Below are 5,847 nucleotides of genomic sequence, written 5' to 3' on the forward strand. Positions count from 1 at the left end.
TGCACGCACAAAAGAAAAGTTGGTAGTACTATGACTTCCACATGCTGTCTGAAAATGCTGATTTGTTCTAATTATAAGCCAGTTTCTTCATAACTATGTTGCTCTTCAAGTAGAAATAATATGAATTAGTATAAGCTTTGCTCTTACTTGTCTCAGGACTGCTTCCAGCTGAACCAGTGGGTGAAAACCGCAATATGACGAATTTGTCTTGAACGAGGAAATTGTGGTAACACTTTATGGACTCCACCCTGTACTCACTGGTGTTCACACTGACAACAGCCAGTCAGGATAAACTTAAAGCTTCTGCACCATAGACACAGTGCTAAATGCAGTGTGTGTACACACGTTAGCTTAGCTTTTCTAAAAACTGCAGTTGGCAGTTTTTTTAAAATCATGTTTGTGACTTTATGAACTCTTTACAAGTTCGATCTTCCTTTTTCCACTACAATAAAATTTCACAGACCCAACAGAGCAGGTGATGTGGCAGCAAACACCAAGTTGATAACATGGGTTTTAAATGTGCAATCTTCAGTGTGAGAGCACTTGTGTCAAAACAAGTCTATAGAACATTTCCACCTTTAACACAAGCACAACTACACAAAGCAAAAGGACTGATACTTACATAGTGCTCTTCTGCTTTATTTGAACACTCAAAGCACTTTTTTACAAGCCTCATTCACCTAGTCTAACACCCCCCCCCCCCCCCCCCCCCACACACACACACACACACACAACTGATATGTTCATCAGTTATTAAATCATTTACTCAATTATTATTTATGAAGTCTTTATTTATCCTCAGCCAGGTGCTGATGTCTCTAGCCTCACATTTCCTAAAACACAATCACCAATAGTGCGAGTTTGTTCCTCAGGGAGTGTGTCACAGAGTGGGGAAAAAGTGGTTAGAAACATGAATTGGTTGGTGGTGTGCCGGGGATCTAACTCGCTACTGGATTTTCCAGGCAGGTCTACAATTACAGAGTGCAGTGCACCACAAAGGAAATACACCAAAGACAAATGATTGAATACATATCTAACAAGTTACTACCAAAAAAACAAAAACAAACTGTGGACAATTTATTGTCCCTCTTCAACTGTAAACACAGAATAGTCAAACAGATTCACCGTCACACAAACCTCTAAAACACCATCCTATTTTCAACCCTGTGTCTCCATCTAGTGGCTAAAAAATGGTGACGGTTCAAATGTTGTCACATCTTTCTGCTGACAAAGATAATGATTTCACGGTTTACTATATCATCTTTGGTGTTTTTAAAGTTAAAGTTAGTTCAACCAAAAATGTTTTTTCCACGATTTAAGGAAGAGATAAAACCACCTGGCCCTACAGAACACAACCCCACCCAACACGAATGAAAAAAGTTGACAGTGACATAAAGCACAGAATAAAATGGAATATGACCAAACTTTTGCAAGAATAAGAAAATATAGATGTATACTTAACATACAAAACTGAAGTTACTATAGGCCACAGGTGTCAAACTCCAGGTCTCGAGGCGGTGTCCTGAAACCTTTACATGTGACATGTGACTCAATAAATCAGAGGAAATACAAATGTTACTGTGAGAAAACAATTAATACAATTTTAAACTGAAATTGAAAAAAAAAAATCCCCACTGGCCCGTCTTTATCCTTCTAGATTGGGCATCCTGTGCAGGATCTTTGCTGTTCCTAGAGATGTTGTTCCTGGGATCTGTTGGAGGCATGCCCCCAGTTTTAGGGTCACTCCTCTGGGTGCTCAGATTAAAGTTTTTGATCCAATTCCCCTAGTGTTACCAGCAGTGGTAGCACAATTGGCCTTTGGAATTTAAAGCCAATTCAATTTTTTTACTCATTTTCTTTAGTCAATTTCACCTCTGGGTAAATGTCTTCCTTAAATAGAAAAATAGGGGCAGGCAGCACTGCTGCCAAGCCCCTTCGTTTAGAATGAGTCTGATTTACTAAAATATGTACAATCGTGCACACATTTCCTAAATCTGACAATGATTTTATGCACAAATTTTACGTTCCATACACATTTTAGTGAATGAGGGTTCTAGTGAAATAGATTGTTTGCTTGCTTTCTCAGCCTCTCTCCTGCTGTGTTCTCCTCTTATCTCTTTTCCTTTCCTTGTTGACATGAACCCACTCGTGTGTGCTGCCATCACTCACACTGATGATCTCTTGCTGGATCTGCTGCAGCAGCACAGACATGCCAGCAGATTTTCAACTGGACTTCTACACATAATGACAAACAGAATCAAGATCTCAAAAGAATTGAGCAGAGAGAAGATGGAAATGAAGTAACTGTCAAAAAGATATGGTTCCAAAACTATTAGGATGATTGTAGGTATGATAATCAGACAGTAACTAACCAACAACAGAACCAAAGTTCCTATAATTCTTTGTTTTTCCTCACTGGGCACTGAGGTGGCATCAGGCAGAGATCTGAGAGTCCCAGCTAGACAGCAGATGAACAGGGGAGCAGGAAACAAGGCAAAAATAAAGATGCGTTCAGACTGCTCTAATAATACTCCAAGAGGGCAACTGAAAACACAAAGGGTCCAGACCAGAAGACAGACCAGCACAGAAGTCTTGGTTTTTCTGATGAAGTCCAGCAGGGGGCAGGCGATGAAGAAATACCTGCAACACAAGACAGATACTCTGCATATCACAGTTCAGAACCATAAGGATGCTTCATTTACAGTACAAAGCGCACACACTGAGACAAATAGGTACCTTTCCAGAGCAATGCACATCTTGAAGTAAAGACTGGCCATCACACCCAACAGGTAAAAAACCGAAGCAGTGCTGGAGACTGTGCGGTCATTTGGTTTTGCTTTTGTCATGTTGAAGGCGCAAATCTTGATCACATTGGAAAGGATGAGGTTTATGTAATAGATGACAGGGACCTGATTCCTTCTTGCCTGCAGGAAACATGTATTTAAGTCACATTAATGAAGTAAAAGGAAGACTCAGTATAACAGTGTTTGTACTGCATACTGGGACAGCAGGCTCAGTCCATATCAGTTTATGGAAGTGTTCTTGTCTCTGTATCTGATAGGTCTTGATGGTTGGGTTGCTTCCTGGTTTACTGTGAAGGTCATTTTCTTTTGTGTCCTTTGTTAGTTTTACTTCCTGCCTCGGTCTCTATTCAATCAAATAGTGTAGGATGTGTGTTTCTGATTTACTTTAGTTTTTTTTTTTTTTTTTTTTTTCTAAATGACATCAGAAACAGCAGTATGCGACATTACGTGATGGCAGAGCTTCAGTTCATCCTTTGTCATTTTTTTTTAATTTTTTTTAATTTTTTTAATAAATAGGACAGGGGGAATGAATGAGAGAAAGAAAGAAAACCAAAGGGGAGAAGAGACGGTGAGAAGGGGGGGGAAGAGAGAGAAAAAAAAAAAGAACTCCTGGGTCACCTGTATGGAGAAAAAAAAAAAAAAAACAAACAAAAAAAACAAACAGAGGAGACAGCAAACAACAAAGAGCAACATAATAATAGAGAACACAAAGCAACATCACAATAAACTAGCTAGTCATAGATATCAATATTTACTAAATAATAAACGATATTGTGCAGCACGCAAGATAGACAGCGCACAGTGTGCTTTGAGGCAGCAGCCAAGAAAGCTTTAGTCCGCGTCTGTGAATACCCATGTGTGCATACCTGTGTGGATCAGCATGCTTGCATTCCAAAGGTTTCTCCATGTAATGATCTGCTAGGGAGTGTGGGGGGGCCACAGCCCCGTCCTCCAGGGTGTGAAGCGGGTATGGAGGAGATCAAAACTCCAGACATCCAGAGGCCCCCAGAACACAAGAGACCATGGAAGACCAACAGAGGGGCAGCCGCGCCACTGTTCCAGTAAGAGCTGAGGAGAGTCCCAGATGAGGGCTCGCCCAGCAGCCGCGGAGCAGAAGTCAGGGGGAGTTGCAGTGACGCGCCCGTGAGCTCCGCCGGCCCCCAGCTGTGCCTGAGTGACCGAGCCCCAGGCCGAGAGGCCGGGGGCACCCCACCTCCAAAGGGGCCCGAGCGAGCCCCAGGCCCCAGGCCCCGACAAGCGGCCGCCAAGGAGTGAGCCGGTGTGTACCCGGACGCCCACCCCCAGACACAAAGAACCACCAACACACCGACACCTGAGGGAGTCCGCCACCGGCAGGGGAAGTGGTGGTGGGTGGAGATAGGCCTCCAAACCTTGGAGGGCCTGAGGTGTCCCCAGAGAGGTGGCGTCTGATACCCAACCTGACATATAGACACAGACATACAGGCACACACAGACACAAACATCCATTCCCACCCTCATGCTCTCATATGCACTCACTCCACACTCAACCAACGTGGAGACAGACATAAAGAGACGCTGTACACACAATCACACTCCCCAAGCGTACTCTACAAACCGGGTCTAGGTACCCTTGCCCCTGGAGGGGGGAATTGCACCCAGACCCAGGTGGTGTTTCCCTTTTCCCTGCGGTGGGGAGAGGCAGACCGCCCCGACTCCGCAGCAGCAGGGAGGCCCCACACCCCAGACCGCAGTCGGACGGCCAACTCCTCCTACTAGCCCTCCCGCTCCAGCAGGCCGCAGAGAATGGGGGTGGGAGAAGACTCCAAACCTCCCTCCACCCGCTCATTGTAGTGTTGATGCATATGTGTTCTAAGGTGCAATTAAAACCCAGGAGGGCTTGGAGCTACCTGCCAAGGAGCAGCAGGTAAGCGCATAGTCCCTCCTGCTAGCCCTCAATGACTAAGTGTATTTAAAATTGAGAGGTGGGCAACGACGTCAGGGGTGAGGTATACACCCTGATGGTAATTTGGACTCCGTGATTGTGCCCACCCCCAAGATCCTATATGTATGTGTAATGAGAGTGTGAATAATGTGAATGTCTAAGTTGTGGGATAAAATTGAGGCAGAGGCAGCCAGAAGGGGACAGGGGGGGGGGGGGGGGGTAGCCTCCTCTGCACCCTGGTGACATACCCCCACTCCAAGGCCCTGCATGTGTGGGTGGTTGTGGAGGAGCGGGAAGAGGGAGGCAGCTGGAGATGGGGAGGGAAGGATTTACTTTAGTATTACGTAAATTTTTTGAGGTTATCCATTGTAAACAAGAATCAGTGCTTAATGTCCATGCAACAAATAACTAATGATTTTTTTTATTATTATAAATCAGCTTTTAAAAAAAATCTCAAAATTATTCACATGCTGACATAAAAACACATGAAAGTAATTTACTATTTACTTACCACACAGCCCACAAAACAAAGGACCTGTATGGTCAAAGGCAGGCAGTCGAAAACATAGATCCATGCAACCATAACTATGATGGGCAGCATCTTTTTCCAGCTTTCAGTGATGAAATTGCAGTAAAAAACTTTTTCTTCAGAGAAAAATATTGTTTCTGGAAAAGGCAGCATGTTAACACTATTAGAAAAGAAACAACGGATGAAAAGAAGAAACAAGGCCTGGTGAACTGACAATGTAACTATGATAGAGCCCAATGCTATATATGTCTGAACTACAGCTGACCGGAGTTTGCTCAGTTTGATTTATGTTCAGACTTCTAAAGGAAATTGATTTTTTTTAATGATTCAGAAATTCCACATTATTCCACCAAGAACAGTGAAAACAGAAAATTCCCTCTGCAGTTTCAGTAAATCTTTATTTAATTCTTGAAAGCAAGCTCGATTCACAAGAATCAAACTTTTTTAGGAAGTAAAAAAGTAGCGCATTCATCCAGAAGCTCACTACAAGCACAAAAGAAAAGAGTGTAACTTTAAAACTTCAGTAAGATATCTGATGAAGGTCAGTTTTCTCATAATTTGCTGCTCTTCAAATAGAAATAATGTGAATA

General features: G+C 43.2%; 1 long non-coding RNA gene across 1 annotated transcript; it reads right to left on the reverse strand.

The window, feature by feature from the left end:
* Nucleotides 1-944: 944 nt before the first annotated feature.
* LOC308388443 lies at nucleotides 945-4,975 on the reverse strand. Its single transcript, XR_013970093.1, has 3 exons — nucleotides 3,671-4,975; nucleotides 2,737-2,924; nucleotides 945-2,640 (listed from the first exon to the last, which is right to left on the reverse strand). It is a non-coding gene; the product is annotated as an uncharacterized lncRNA (long non-coding RNA).
* Nucleotides 4,976-5,847: the final 872 nt, after the last annotated feature.

The sequence above is a fragment of the Rhamphochromis sp. 'chilingali' genome (genome assembly GCF_963969265.1).
Source record: "Rhamphochromis sp. 'chilingali' genome assembly, chromosome: 20".
Lineage (NCBI taxonomy): Eukaryota > Metazoa > Chordata > Actinopteri > Cichliformes > Cichlidae > Rhamphochromis > Rhamphochromis sp. 'chilingali'.